At 44.4% G+C, this 16296-nt stretch overlaps 1 protein-coding gene across 4 annotated transcripts in view; it reads left to right on the forward strand.

The window, feature by feature from the left end:
- Positions 1 to 4575: 4575 nt before the first annotated feature.
- Myh11 (myosin heavy chain 11) overlaps positions 4576 to 16296 on the forward strand; it is a 101223-nt gene continuing 89502 nt past the window's right edge. For all 4 annotated transcript variants that reach the window (XM_055597684.1, XM_055597685.1, XM_055597686.1 and 1 more), the window contains exon 1: positions 4576 to 4972. The gene's annotated coding sequence lies outside the window, so the exon portion shown is untranslated. The remainder of the gene's footprint in view (positions 4973 to 16296) is intronic.

Raw genomic sequence — 16296 nt, forward strand, 5'->3', positions numbered from 1 at the left:
GAGTTCCTGCCAGCCAGGGGAGTAGGAGTTGGAGGAGGAAGGGAATTCAGCCACAGGAGAGGTCCAAGAGACAGGAGAGGAGCTGCAGCAAGGAAATCTTCAAAGTGCAAGTATCTCTGAGGTGTATGCTGGGAGGAAGCCAGATTAGCTTAGCAGGTTAAGAATAGAGTAATAACTGCTCATTTACTGTGTTCTAAAGCTTATTATTAAAAGACTCTTAATTATTTGTGTGATAGCTGGGTTAAGAGAGAAACAGAAACACAACCTTAAAAAAAAATAACCCAAATACTACTGATAATTGAACTCTTCTCAATAGAGACTTCATCTGTAGTTACAGGAATACCAGAATTGGACATGAGTGAAGGAGCAGCACAGCAATCTGCCTAGAGACTCAGTGGATCATCTTTTTTTCTTTTAAGATTGATTTATTTATATGTATGAGCACTTTATCTGCATGTGTGCCTGCATGACAGGAGAGAGCATCAGATCCCATTAATAGGTGGTTGTCCATGTGGTTGCTGGGAGTTGAACTCAGGATCTCTGGAAGAGCAGACAATGCTCTTAACCGCTGAGCCATCTCTCCAGGGGCTCAGTGGGTCATCTTAAGGTTGACCAGTGTTTGTGCTTGTAACAGTTACCACTGAGCTGTGCTTGTAAGAAAAGATGAGCCACATCGACCTGTGCTGAGTGTGCATTTGAGGCCAGAGGAGAATGCAAGGTGTCCTTTTACTGTGCTTTTTACTCCCTTGAGACAGTCTCTCACTGACCTTGCTGGAACTAGGCTGGTAGATAGCAAGCCCCAGTGAGCCTCCTGCTTCTGTCTCACACAGCAGAAGTGTTACAGGTATGTGTGGCCATGCTGCTCCACTTTTTACTTGGGTGTTGGGAACTTAAAGTTGGGGACTTAAACTAGGGTCCTCATACGTATGCAGTGAGCACTCTTATCCACTTATCTCCTCAGCCCAGCTGATAAATTTTTAAATAATTAAATCTTAAGCACACGCAGGAGTCAGCCATGCTTGAATACAATCTTTGATTTTCCTAAAGCAAGGGAGCATCACATACTGAGGCTTTAGAAACCACTAAGCTATTTAAAGCTATTTACTTTAAAAAAAAAAAAAAAAGTTTGCTAATCCCAGCACCCATAAGGCAGAGGCAAGCATGGTTGACATAGTGAGTTTCAAACCAGCCATGATTACACAGTGAGACCCTGTCTATTAAAAAAAAAAAAAAAAAAAAAAGACTCCAAAGAGAAATGTTTCCTCCGTCGTCTTGTGAGTTCATGGAAACTCTCATTAAACTGTCCCTTACAGAAAAACATACAATTTATTTTACATCACCCAGTCAAAGGAGTGTTTTGTAAAGTAGCTTTTCTCCTCTTCCTAAAATAAGTGACCTTTTCAACCACAAGAAGCAAAGCAGAAGCCTCTACTGTTACCCATAGAACAGGGTCCTTCTGAAGTCTTCAGATATCAGAACTTCTCATAGTGGACAGATATTTATTAAGTGACTGTTAAATGAACATACTATTTCTGGATACTGATTGGGCATACCAAGAGGGCACCAGTGGTTTATACAAAGCCAGAACTGTCATTAACAACTCAGAAAGGTAGAGAAGGCAGAAAGCCTGGTATTTGCTGTTCCTAAGACAAAGGCACATAAGGATATGGATAACCCCATAAATTCTTGGCTAGTGCTTAGCAGAGCTGAGAGCAGACTTTTGGGTCCCAGTGATAGAGTGCTTGCCTAGTGTGGGCAAGACCCAGGGTTTAAGCCTCACTAGTGGAGGAAAAACATAAATGGAGCTGGGGAGATGGCTCAGTCAATCAAGTACTTGCTATTCAAGCATGAGGACCTGATCTCTACACCCATATCAAAAAGCTGGGTATGACAGTGCACACTAGTAATCCCAACACTAGAGAGGTAGAGAAGGTTCCCTGGGCTTGCTGATTCCCCAGCCTAGCAGCCTAGCGGAATCAACAAGTTCCAGGCTAAGTGAGAGATGCTCAAAAAATAAAGCGGAGAAGCAACCGATGAACACACCTAATGTGACTTCACAGCCTCCACACACATGTATACACACATACATAGACACCACCCCACCCATGCTGTGAATGGACTCATCCAGCCCAGGTTGGAATGCCGGCTCCTCCATTAACCTTGCTCCATTGGCCAGATGATTTACTCTTTTCAAACCTTGATCCTCAGCAGCAGATGCTGGGGAACCTACCTCATGGCATCATTCTGGGCATTAGATGTAAAGGAGGCAGTAAAATTTCCACTTTCTTGGCTGAGGAGGTGACACAAAAATGAGGATCAAAATTCCATCTCTAGCATTCATGTAGAGACAAGGGGGTGCCAGGGGTACACTGACCAGCAAGCTTCTAAGCAGCCAAGCCTGAGGCCCATGTAAGAAACCATCTCAAAATCAAAGGAAAAACAATAAAAGCAATGTCATCTATGCACACATTGAAACCCAGCACTTGTAAAGCAGGCTGATCTCTGAGGCTACTGCCTCTCTGGTTTACATACCAGGTGTATGTGGTGACACCCCTAGTGATGGATGGCTCCTGAGATACCACATGCACAACACAGTTTCCATTTAAAAAAAAATACATTTATTAATTTATGGGGGGAGGATGTACCACTTACCACATATGTAAGTCAGAGAATAATGTGTCCCAGTCAATCTATTTTCCCCTTCCACCATGTGGGTCTTAAGGATGGAACTCAGGTGGTCAGGCTTGGACAACAAGTGCTTTACCTGTAGAACCATCTTATTGGCCCAGTCTCTCCTTATAATGAAATTATTTTCATTTCAAAATTGACACACTTCTTTAAAAATCAGCTCTGCCCTTGGATTGACTTTATTGAGGCCCACTGCAGGAGTGCCTTTCTTCCTATTGGGATGGCCAGCTCTGAGCTGGTTCCAGAGTGGGTCCTGGGTTTCCCCCTTCCATTCCTCCTGGGCTCAGTGCCCGGATGGTTTCCATTCCTTTTACGTGCAGCTGTGAAGAGGCTTTGGAGAAACAGCCTGGTCCGTCGTGCAGAGCTCCTCCCCCAACCTCCACAGTGAGCCAGCCAAGCTGCTGTCCTTGGCTCTGCTCTATGCGGCCCCGCGGGGAAGGGATGAGAATGGGGTTGGGGAGGATCGGGATCCAGATGTTTTCAAGCCCGGAAAGCAGGTGAATTTGGTATTGGAAGGATGTGGGAAGGGGTCTAGAGGGGCTGAGACACAAGATTACTGTGTGCAAAGCCAATAGGAGGCTGTGTGGCCTTATATATTCCACAGCCAGCTTGATGCAAGTTTCGTGAGTTTCCTGGGACCCACAAAGGTACAGTGTGTTAATTTCACACCGCTTCAAGGACTGCTTACAAAACATAGGAGCTGGCATTCTCCCACTTTAACAAACAGAAACTAAGGCAGAGCAGATACTATTACTTGCTGCTATAAAGAGGCTCAGCAGACGTCCATTCAAACACAACTGTGCTCAGAGGACTCCCTTGGCCTTGTGGCCAGTTCCCCAATTGCTCCCCAGAGTGAACGTTGGTATAAGAACGGTCCTGAGTGTGCTGAGGACCCTCAGGGGACTCTGTATTCTTGTCTGCAAAATGGGGCCACTGAGCACTGTGGGGCTGGGACAGGTTTGGCCAGGGCCATCCTCCAGTTCGAAGCACTCGCTGCTTGTGGGCCTGGAGATCCAGTCTGAGCTCTGGGATCCCCCCCAGTTCCCTGTGGGCTCAGCGGGAGGCTTCGCGGGACCATATTTAGTCAGGGGGAGCCCGAGCCCTGCTGGTATGCCGCGCTGGGAATTCCTGCTTCAAGAATCGCGCCTGGCCTTTTTGGGTTGTCTCCCGGCCAGGCCCAGGAGGGAGGACCAGCCCCGGGCCTCGAGGGTCCAGGCGCAGGGAGCGAGGCGTCCCCGGCCTGGACTGGGGCCAGCCCTGCCTCGACTTCCTTTTATGGCCTGAGTGTGTGTGCATGTGGCAGGAGGAGGTGTGTGTGTGGGAGAGAGACAGGGAGATTAGGGGCATACAAAATGGAATGATAAGAGAAAAGAAAAAAATCGTCATAGGGAAATCAAAGCAGTGTCATGTCAGACAAAAGAGACAGGGACCTATATCCACACAGGGCTAAAGGACAGAAACTGTGAACGCTGAGTGGACAAGGATCCTTTGGTGAGGGGGGACAGCTGTGAACTTGCGGAAGCCAGAAGTCCCCCACATTCTCCTAGGGTCTTAACACACACCCTCCAAATGCCATAATGCACCCTTTCCCTAGCAGCACCCCGCTTTTCAGCTGCTGACACGAAGCCACATTTCAGTCCTGGGCACCCCGGGATTATACTTAATTTTGATTATAGCTTGAATGGAGCTGCAGAGGACAAGTTAAGGAAAGCAAAAGTTTCCCCTTCCCATACATTCCCAGCAGTCACAGGAGACTGTGCGGTGACCTGCTTTGCACTTTGCGGAGTTCAAAAAATCCCTTTTCTGTGCCCTTTGCTCTTTGCCCTTTGCACAGTTACCCTCGGATCTAGTGGCAGGCGAATGAAGCAGGGAAATGAGGGTGAGGTATCAGGTATGAACAGGAAGAGGTTAAAATCCAGCTGGAATGGACCTAGGGAAAGAAATTCTCAAGTTTTCCTACAGACTGCGTACTGGGTCTCTTTTTCTTTAGGGATCCAGGATCTGGGTGGCTGCAGGGAGCGAGTGCTGAGGCTGCCGGCCCCTGCACCCCTGTCAGGTGGTTCCCGGCGGCTCTGGTGTTCACCTGCAGGGGGCGCCGCAAAGGACAGAGGACCCTCCCACCCCGCGCGGCGGCTGCGTCCCGTTCCCACCCTCGGGAAGCTCCTGCTCTATAAAGCTAGGCGTCGGAGTTGTACAGAGAGATTCGGACCGCCCCAGCCTGGGACCAGTGCCTGATCTGAGCTCTCCGCCCTTTTTCCTCGCGCTAGCCCCCAGTAGCAGATCTGTAAGTAGAGCTGGAGTAGTAGGCTTGAGCGGCGTTTAGAGTATCCTCCTGGGAGTGGGGACCCTGAGGGGTTCTGATTGTCATCTCTTATAAGGAGAGTGGAAAGAAGTCTGGTGCTGGAGCATCCTAGACCTCCATTGACCCCCACCACCACCCCTGCAAAAGAGCATCCCAGGTTGCCTATGAGGGATACTACCTGGGGAGGTAGGGGAGGTAATTAAAGGTTCTAGTGGCTAGGCCCAATTCCAGATATGCTGGAGTCTAAAAATCAAACAAACAAAATGATCTACTTAAAAAAAGCAACCACTGGTTAGAGATTGCGGTGTGCTGAGCATTATGGGTCCTGGGTTCAAATCCCAATATTGCGGGCGGGGAGCAGACCCCCAGGTTTTCTGATTAGAAGGTCATTGGATGGATAAGCCGCTGATCATAGCACAAAGTAACACAAAATCAAAGGTGAGAGTGTTCATGGCCCTGACCACACAGGCTGTATGCTACTGTTTTTCATCTGCTTAGGTATTGTGCTGTGATAGTCCCTGCTGGGCAAAGCTGCTGGGCAAAGATAAGGTTCCGGGTTTTTGTTGGTTTTTTTTTTTTTTGGGGGGGGGTGCGGTTCAGCTGTTTCCTTCCCGACCCCAGACCCTGCGAATTAACAAAGGAGTTAACGTCCAGGTTGCAGTTAGGGCCCTGGGAGGCTCGGGTAGGTGCGGAGGCTCCATTTGCATCCTGCGTATGCACCAAGTAAGCAGGCTCTGGGGTTTCTGGGCTCCTCAGTAGGAAGATTGCTCTTGGTCAGGTCAGAGGAACTAGCAGGAGAAAGTTCTGCTGTTCCGGTTCAGAATTGGAGGGGTCTTGTCATGTCCGAAAATCACCCTTCAAAGCAATGCCTGTCAGAGAGGAAAAGAAAGTTTTTAGAAACCCAGGACTAGGCTGCTTTGGTTCTACCACTGAGAACTGAGAGTAGAGAGGGGGGATAGGGGAAAAGTGGGACGGAAGATGAGATCCAGAGAGAGGAGGGAAGGCCTACGAACAGTATGTAAAGTGAATAACTAAATTAATTAATTAATCTTTGAAAAGGGGAGAAAAAAAAAAAAGAACTGAGAGTAGTCGTTGAGCTTGCTGGGAAAGAAAGGAAGTCCGGCTGTGTTTAGTAAACTGCTCTGCTTCCTTCTGTTTCCTCTGGCTCTGTTTTCTTTTGTTCCATTTACTTCAAGATGCTATTTTAGACTTGGCTTTAAAAAAGAGATCATACAAGTGACCATGCAGGTCAGAAAGTCTCACGTGGCAGGGAATACCTTCTCTTCTATGCTGAGGTTGATGGCACACTTACAAGCCAGGTACTTTAGCAGCATTTAAATGAATTGAATTATTTTAATCATTAGATCCCCCTCATCACAAAGGCACTGTGAACTTGTTTAGTGTATAAAACAGCTGAAGCTCAGTGAGGTTAAGTAATTTCTTCAGGGTCACACAACTAGTCAATAATCCCATTTCCCAGTTTGTGTAGTATGGAGTTCATACCTTGACATCTTTTCGCTTTACTGAAAACCAAAATTTGTTGGACTCATGTTTCTGGTCAACCCAGTGCTTCCAGCTTCCACCACTCTTTGAAGATGACTTAAACTGGACTTTTACAAATTTAAAAGACTATTCCCCAGTGGGATGAGGATGTGGTGGGAGTCTATGACCTGGGGTGCTGCTATCCCAAGATCCCAAAACATGCCTGTGTTGAACCACCCTGGAGAGACCTGTGGGTTTGCCTCATAAACCCCATCAACTTTTATTAACATATCTGAAATAGAGCCTTTCTTCCGTACAAGGTAATCACTATGGATTTATTATTACTTTTTTTGTGGGAGGCTGGGCTGGAGGCAGACATGCCCATGTATGGTAGCGTTTTTCATGAGGCCATCCTTGGCCAGTCACTAAGTCTTTTGATGCAGCCTGGCTGGCTTGGGCTCTGGGGACTTTTCTGGTTTTCCCCTGCAAGGACTAGGGGACACTTAGAAGGCAATGAGGTTCATTTTTTTCCCTATCCTTTCTTATTTGGAGGTTTTATTTTCTGGTGGAAGTTATCTCCTTTTCTTCTGTGCATCTAATCAGAACAAGTAGTATACCTGATGAATCATAGGATAAAGATTATGCTTTTAGAAAACAGTGTCCCCAGGACAGGAGCCTACCACAGAGGGCCTCTGAAAGACTACCCAGCAGGGTATCAAAGCAGATGCTGAGACTCATAGCCAAACTTAGGGCAGAGTGCAGGGAATCTTATGAAAGAAGGGGGAGATAGAAAGACCTGGAGGGAACAGGAGCTCCACAAAGAGAGCAACAGAACTAAAAAATCTAGGCATAGGGGTCTTTTCTGAGACTGATACTCCAAACAAGGGCCATGCATGGAGATAACCTAGAACCCCTGCACAGATGTAGCCCATGGCAGCTCAGTGTCCAAGTGGGTTCCCTAGTAATGGGAATAGGGACTGTCTCTTGACATGAACACAGTGGCTGGCTCTTTGATCACCTCCCCCTGAGGAAGGAGCAGCCTTACCAGGCCACAGAGGAAGACAATGCAGCCAATTCTGATGAGACCTGATAGGCTAGGGTCAGAGGGAAGGGCAGGAGGACCTTCCCTATCAGTGGACTTGGGGTAGGGCATGGGAGGAAATGGGAGGGTGGGATTGGGATGCGACGAGGGAGGGGGCTACAGCTGGGATACAAAGTGAATAAACTGTAATTAATAAAATAAATTAATTAATTAAAAAAGAAAACTATGTCCCATTTCAAATAATCAGAATCAGAAGGTCCCAAGCACATTATTTTGCCAAATGTGGTGGCTCATGTCTGTAATACTAGCACTTGGAAGGCTGAGGCAAGAGAATGGGAGTTTGAGGCTAACCTGGGATACATAGCAAAACAAAACAAAACAACAACAACAAAAAAAAACCAGCCTATCAGTACCTAAATGTAATCCCAGTATCTGAGAGGTGAGTCAAGAGGATCAGGAGTTCAAGGTCATCCTCAGCAGCATAGTAAAATCAAAGCCAGCCTGGGTTACCTGGAAATCTTATTATTTTTAAAAAATTGTTGTTGTTGATGATGATCTTCGTGATTGTTTTCCCATCTGCAAAATGGGATTGGAGAGAATTTGCAGTGTATTAAGCAGTGTGTTAATGCTTTTGTAGCACTTGCTTAGTCCTCACAGAAGTAGATAACACTTAGCTAGTGTATACAAGGTCCTGAGTTCAGATCCCCAGGGCTGCAACAAAAGAGAAAGAAAATAACAAAATTCTAGTCTTCACAGTAGGCCTTTGAAACCAATACCATTTCATAAATGTGGGCTTTGATAACCTTGCTCTATCTATAAAAGATGAGCGTTTACAAAACAAGATTCTTGTAACTCCAGAGCCTAAGGGTTGCCCTTTTGGGAGCCTTCTATAGATGACACATTTGAAAGTTTTGACATAGGGCTAAGCCCAGCAAACTTCAGATGGTTGTTTATAGTAATATGGCTAGATATATTTAGGAGCATACTCCGTGTGACACAGCTTGTGTCAATAAACCAGAAAACCCAAAGTGTGGTCTTTCCCCTAAATCAGAAACTCATTTCTGATTTTCCTTTTTTAAAAAAAAAATAATAATTTATTTTTATTTTATGTGCATTGGTGTTTTGCCTGCGTGTATGTCTGTGGGTATCAGATCTTGGAGTTACAGACAGTTGTGAGCTGCCATGTGGGTGCTGGGAATTGAACCCAGGTTCTCTGAAAGAGCAGTGAGTTTTCTAGCCCCTGATTTTTCTTTTCTGTAAATGTTTTTGTAAGCCCATTCCTTTTTGGTTTCTAAGGAGTGACTCTAAACCTGTGCTGTTACCAGCATACTTCCTGACTAGCTCATTAATGATCACTCTATTCCTTTAGACTCCTTTTATATCTTTTGTGCCTAGGAGAAGCCTATCTAGCTCTCATAGTGGCCCCTTTGCTCCTTGCTTCTCTTTCTGTCACCCATGACCTTTAGTCACATTGACCTACAGGCCTAAAGAACCAGGGGGCACATAGTTGGAAAAGGGCAAGCAAGAATTTGAAGACACTCTTGTCTGTGTTGAGGCCACAAAGAAGGAAACTGCGAAGCCTTCTAGCAGGTCAGGCTGCCATGACTTACCCAAGCTTCAGAAACCCAGTCTCATCAGAATGGCCAACAGAGGATAGGGGGCCTGGCATATTCCACTGATGCCCATTTGAATTTGCCCTCTGTGCTGTGGGTCCTCACAGATGAATCCAGTCCACTGTGGCCTGGACATTTGTTTGTAACAGAATCCATACTGAACACATACAGACTTTCTTTCTTGTCACTATTCCTAAGTCATGCAGCACAATAACTATTTCTGTCACCTTGAAAGGCAGCTGGAGATTGTTCAAGGAGCTATGTAAACACTACAGCTTTTATGGAATGGATTCCAGCATCTGTGGATTGTGGTGTTCAAAGTGGTCCTAAAGTTGACCAAAGGATAACTGTACCTTCCTGCTCCTTCCCTGGTAAAGTATGAAGCCAATGACAGAGAATCTCAGAAGTATCTCAAACCATCATAGATCTTTCTAGCCATTCCTCTGATTCCAGATTAGCATTTTAACTCTTTTTAACTGCCTCCATTTTGCCTGTCTTTACATGCGCTCCTAACAAACATTTTTACATATCATTCTAAAATTTTTCTAGGTTGAATTTCCCTTTTTATTAAAATCCTGGCATTCTACAAAACATTTTTTTTTTACTTTATCATAAATCTTTACTATATTTTCTATATCTATCATTGTATGCTTCTTTTTATCTGGTATATAATATTGTGCTATTTGGAAGTTAGCTATCTTATCAAATATATGCTCTTACTAAAATATACTAGGTCCATGCCACCAAGTATAAATAGCATTTGGGGAAGTATCCATGTATAGGTTGACTGTTGCTTATCAGAAATGCCTAGCACTGGAAATATTCCAGAGTTTTTATTTTTCCAGATTTTTTATTTTTGGTTTTGGGATATTTGAATATACATAATAAGATATCCTGGAAATGAGACCCAACTCTGAGTACTAATCCTTTTGTTGATTTTCTTTTGTTTTTTGTCTGTTTGTTTTTGTTTTTAAACAAGCTCTCTCTATGTAGTCCTGGCTATCCTGGAGCTCTCTGTAGACCAGGCTGCCCTTGACTGAGCAGAGATCTTTCTGCCTCCTTCCAAGGGCTGAGATTAAAAGGGAAAGTCATCATACCCAACTGTGAGCAGAAATCTTTGCTTCATCTTTGCTTTATGCTGATGGCTGGATAGTCATTACATTTGATATTTTTAACTGTGGCCTGAAATCAAATATGAACTTGTTCGCTTGTACAATATTGGCCCTTACAAAGTGGTGACCTTTGAATTCTTTTGGGTTAAGGATATAAACTTTCTTCCTGGATAATCGCATGAGTTCCCAGCAAAGAGGTGAATAGACAGCAGATAGGGAACAAGTAGCTGTTTCTGAATGGTCTTGGAAAGAGACTAAAGATGTCTGCCTAGACCAGCCAGGCATGTGTCTCAGCATCTATTTTGAGCATTGTTCTACCTGAGTTGTGAGATACAAAACACAGTGGAACTCTGAGGGCGCAAAGGCCCTGAACAAGGGGGGCCACAGTTATGTGGAGTGGGGAAAGAAGAAAGGAAAGAAGGGAGAGATGAGGGTGGGCAAGGAGAGGAGAGGAGATAGAGAGAGAGAGAAAGAAAGAGAGAGAGAATGTTTATGTGTATGTGCACGCATGTAGAAGCCAAAATGACTGGCTGTTGTTCCTCAGGTACCATCCACTTTGCTTTTGGGAACAGCAGCCTTCACTAGCCTGGAACTCTGTGAGTAGGCTAGACTGGCTAGCTCCTGAGCCCCCAGGATCTGTCTTTCTGCTCCTTTCCAAGGGCAAGATTATAAGCACATTTCACCACATTCAACTTTTTCCTTCTCTCTCTCTTTCTGTCTCTTTCTCTGCCTTTCTGTCTCTCTCTCTTTCTTTTAAAACAGTTTCCTTAGGTCTAAGTCAAGTCTTCATGTCTGCAGAACAAGCATCTCCCCAGCCTATGACCCTCTCCCTCAATCTCCAAATCATCTTAGTGGGAGAGACAGAATCATTTCACCTTAGCCATTGGAAAGAGCTTCCTTCTGAAGCCCCTTGAAGAGCCATTGAGATCCCCAGGAGTGTGTATTGGGGGTGTTACCAGGCCATTATGAAGGGACAGGTTCTTATTCTCTTTCTCCTGGGGAGGTACTCTGGGGGTGGGGGGGCTGGATGGTCGTAGGAAGGTATGTAGCATTGGGGCCAGGGAATGAGAGTTAAAGGATTGTTAGATCTTGAGGTCAAACTTTTTTTTTAACCTTTTATGACCTTAGTTGTTGTAACAGGAAAGTGGGGGATATAAATGATATCCACTTTACAGAACCTTCATAAGATATTCAAGATGATAAGTGTGAGCCACTCCAGCTCTGATGCCCAAAGAGTAGGAGGCCCATGGGTAGGAGCTGTAGCTCAGTTGATAGGGTGCTTGCCTAGCATATGCAAAACACTGCAGTCTATTCTCAGAACCACTTAAGTCAGGCATGGTAGGAAACATCTGTAATCCCCAGCATTTGGTGGGAGGATCAAGAGTTCAAGGTCATCTTTGGTTACATAATGAGTTTGAGGTTAGCTTGAGCTACATGAGACCTGTCTCAAGAAAAGGAAAAGTAGTGATGATTAAGAACAAATTAGAGCCCCAAAGGCCTCCTGGGATAGCACAGGTTTGAAGAATTAGTGCACATAGGATGCTCTTCCCTCTCTTGGTATGTTGTGACTTTCCAGACCCAGATGTGGTTTGAACTAGAACTGACATTACTGGGGCCTTTTTGGTTGGCTTACTGAGCTGCATCTTGGGCTCCATGAACTTCTCTCTGTTGTTTAAAATCCAGTCAATATGTAGGGTGAGGATGGGCATGCTGGTAACACCTATTATCTCAGAACTTGAAAGGCTGAGACAGGAGAATTGCTACTTTGAGACCAGCCTAGGCCAGAGCCTGGTTGATATAACTCAGTAGTAGAATACTTACTGAGCGTGTGCAAGCCCTGAATGACATACAGCACCTCAAATATTGTCCAACTAAAAAGAATAGATTTAGGGCTGGGAATAAAGCTCAGTTGACAGAGTACTTGCCTGGCATACATAGAGGCCCAAGTTTTATCCCTAGCACTCCAGAAACTGTGTGTGGTAGTACACTCCTATAATCTCAACCCTCAGGAGAACTTTAAAGTTATTTTCAGCTACATAATGATATGAGGCCAGCCTGGGCTACATAAGATATCAAAACAAAAAAAAAAAAAAAAAAAAAAAAAGTTTTGGTCCCAAACTGGGAACAGTTTTCCCTCTGGGGATATCTGGCAGTGTCAGGACCTCCTTTTGAAGTTACAACTGGGAGAGGGTGGATACTGGCATAGAATGGGCTCTGGTGAACTCTCACATTGACAGGGCCAGAGACCTGTCCAGTCCAATACCAATAGCACAAAGGCTGAGAAAATCCACCCTGAATCAAGAGTCAGAGCAGAAGCAGGAGTTAGAAGACCAAATGTCACTTCAGTCCCTCTTGTGGATTTCTACTGCTATTGTGATTGCTGATTCCAGTTATCATTTCTTTCTGGTACTAGGATTTGAAGTAGGGCCTGTACATGCTAAACAAGTGCTCTGCCACTATGCCACATCCCAGCCTGTTTGTTTTGAATCAGAGTGTCTCTCTCTAACCCAGGCTTACCTTAAATCACCTCCTCCTTCATCATGGGACTACAGGTGTGTGCGTGGCTGTAAACTGCAGTTTTATTGTTTTTCCTTCCTCCCTATGCTTTACGCAATGCTTGTCCTGATACTTCTTGCTGCACTGTTACTGAAAATTTCAAGTTCTGAGCACAGTCTGAGGCAAGTTCTTTTGACAATAAACTGACTTACCCTGAACTTCTAAGCTGCCAGAACAAAGGAAGAATGTGCATGCCTGAAATTCTATCTGCCTCAGCTTCCCTGACTTTCTCCTCCAAATTAAAACAAAAATGAACAACAACAAAATGACTTTCTTCAGAAGCCTCAATGACCAGCTAAAAGGACAGACAAGCTACTTTGCCTCTGTGTGCCTCAGTTTCCTCATTTGTAAACAAGTGATGACATCTCTCCATGGTTGTTTTTGCAGTACTGGGGGTAGAAAACAGAGCCTAAGGCATACTAGGCAAGCACTCTATCTCTAAACTATATTCTCTAGCCTTAAAAGTTTTTTCCTGCATTGTTACTGTGTTTTATGGTGCTGGGGATGGGAACCCAGGGCCTGGAGCATGCTAGATAAGCATTCTGCTTCTAGTCATTGCCTAGGATTTGGTTTGGTTTGGTTGTTGTTCTTGTTTTAGGGGATTAAATGAGAGAGTAACTATCACTCTATATAGTTTAGCAGCTTTTTACAACTATTACTGGTATAATTCATTTATGGGGCTCTGTGAATTCTCCCCAAGGCAAGTACATGTTCAGTATTGTTCTGGGGCCTCTCCCTCCCCACAGATTTGTTGGAGCAAAGTGGTTTTCTGGGAGTTAGGATGTCCTGTCTAGGCTTTGCATCTTAGTGAAGGGCAAGGAAAGCTGTGGCACACACATACATGTTGGCTGTGTGTGTGTGTGTGTGTGTGTGTGACAGGCATGCGGTGTGTGTGCATGTGGGTGTGTGAGTATACAGGCTTCAGAAACAGAGTTTCTCACTGAACTGGAAGTTCCTCATTTCTGCCATCAAGCTATCAGGATCTGCACATCTCCAACTCCTCTTCAATGTTGAGGTTACAATCGTACAAGGCAAACTTTGTTGTTTGTTTGTTTGTTGTCAGTTATGGGGATTTAAACTCAGGTCTGGATGCTGTTGTCATTTGAGCCCTGCCTGTTGACTTTGTCATCAGCTGTGTTTGAAAAGCATCCTTGATCCCATTCTCGCCCCTCTCCCAATCCCAAATATTTCTGCGCAGCAGGGTTTCAAATCACCTAGTCTAAAAACCAAAGTTTCAGCCTGCTTAGCTTTGATCAAGGCAGTCTTATGTTTCACAACTGTCCAGGGCAGCAGGCAGCTGCCCTCTCTTCTTTTTTTGGTCAGAGACTCAGTCTTTGCACTTGATCTTGTTTGTGTTTTTGAGCCCTGTTTAGATGAGGTTCCTAGAAAAGCTAGTCTTCATGTCTTTTCATTTTTCTGTTGAATGTTTTGTGATGTTTTCTAACTTAGTTGAAATTAAAAAAAAAAAAGAAGACGCCTACTTGCTGTTCAGTAGGAATGACAACTCCATTTGCCCTTTGAGTAACTAGAGACCATTTACAGAAAATGTAAAGTATACTTCACATATCTGAACTGTGAGCTTAAAGTAGGTGTTATTTTATTTTCCTTTTTAAAATAAAAATTAACATTTATTTCCATGGGTGTAGATGTATGTGGGCGCACACATGCCATGGTGCATGTGTAGAAGTCAGAGACAACTTGCAGGAGTTACTTTCATTTTGTGGGACCTGGGGATTGAACGCACGTCATCAGATTTTGTGGCAATCATCTTTACTCCCTGAGCCATCTTTCTTTCTTTCTTTCTTTTTTTTTTTTTTTATGGTGATCCCAATCTTGTTGGCAACATCCAGAGCATCATCATCAGGAGCCAACCAAACATATGCCTTCTTCTCTGTCAGGTCTTATCAGGGTATTGGCTTTGGCCACATCAATGTCTCAGAGTTTCTTCACAGCCTGTTTGATCTGCTGCTTGTTAGCCTTGACATCCACAGCGAACACAAGTGTGTTGTTGTCCTCTATTTTCTTCATGGATGACTCGGTGGTCAGAGGGCATTTGATGATGGCATAGCTTGTTTTTCCTAGGTACACTCTTTTACTCTTTCAAGGGTGTTTTGGGTGCCTCTGGAGCAGCAGGGTTTTGGGCCACGGGAAGGTGGGTGACGTGGGTGCGGATCTTCTTTTTGTGGCTGTGGATGCCTTTCAGCATCATCTTCTTAGCTTTCAAGGCATTCTTCGCTTTGGTTTCAGCTTTGGGAGGGACAGGAGCTTCCTTCTTCGCTTTTGACACCATCTTGGCCTGGGCCATCTTTCAAACAGCTCACCCTTTAAATGTTTTATTGCCTAAAAAGTCAATTTTTAATAAAAATTTAAATAAAAATTTAAAACAACCAAACCCCACAAAACCAAACCACAACAGAATGATCTCGTGTAGCCCAAGGTGGCTTTAAACTACCCACACAGCTGAGGATATCTTTGAACTCCTGATCTTCTTGCCTCCATCTCCTAGATACCGAAAGTTGCCATGCCCAGTTTCTCAGCACAGAATTTAAGAAATTACCTAAAGTGGAAGTGGTGATGTGTGCTTATGATACTAGCACGGAGGCAGCTAAGGCACAGTGATTATGAGTCTGAAGCCAGCCCACATTGCACAGGGGCTCATCAACAAATCAAGCTTCAATTCCCTAGCTTATTTCTTAAATGTTTTAAGGTTGGGGATAAAGAGGTGGCTCAGTGGTTAAGAGCACTGGCTTAGGGGGGCACAGTGGTACACACCTATAATCCCAGCTTTGTGAATTTGGGGCTAGCCTGGTCTACAAAGTGATTCCAGGACAGCCAAGGCTACACAGAGAAACCCTGTCTAGAAGGGAAAAAATAAAATAAAATAAAAGAAAAGAAAAGAAAAGAAAAGAACACTGGCTGGTCTGTTTGAGGACCTGAGTTTGATTCCCAGTGCCCACATGGTGGCTTACAACTATCACCAATTCCAGTTCTAGGGATCCAACTCCAGACTTCTCAAGCAGGCATATATTATACAGACATATATGCACACAAAACACATAAACATAAAATAAATAAATTTATTAAAAAGTCCTTTTTTGAGGTGAGTGGTACTTTTAAATAACATTCTATTTTTTGGAACAACTACATTCAATTTTACAAAGTGTATAAAGTTTTTAACTTAAGATTGTCTTGTTTGGAACAAGATCTTTTTTTCATTATTTTATTTATTTATTTTTTATTAATTACAGTTTATTCACTTTGTATCCCAGCTGTAACCACCTTCCCCATCCCCTCCCAATCCCACCCTCCTCTTCTTCTCCTATGCCCCTCCCCCAGTCCAATGATAGGGTAAGTCCTCCTCCCCTTCCATCTGGCCCTAGTCTATCAGGTCTCATCAGGATTGGTTTCTTTGTCTTCCTCTGTGGCCTGGTAAGGCTGCTCCCTCCTCAGGCAGAGATGATCAAAGAGCCAGCCCATGAGTTCATGTCAGAGACAGTCTCT

Source organism: Psammomys obesus, unplaced genomic scaffold (genome assembly GCF_907164565.1).
Source record: "Psammomys obesus unplaced genomic scaffold, mPsaObe1.curated_primary_1811, whole genome shotgun sequence".
Lineage (NCBI taxonomy): Eukaryota > Metazoa > Chordata > Mammalia > Rodentia > Muridae > Psammomys > Psammomys obesus.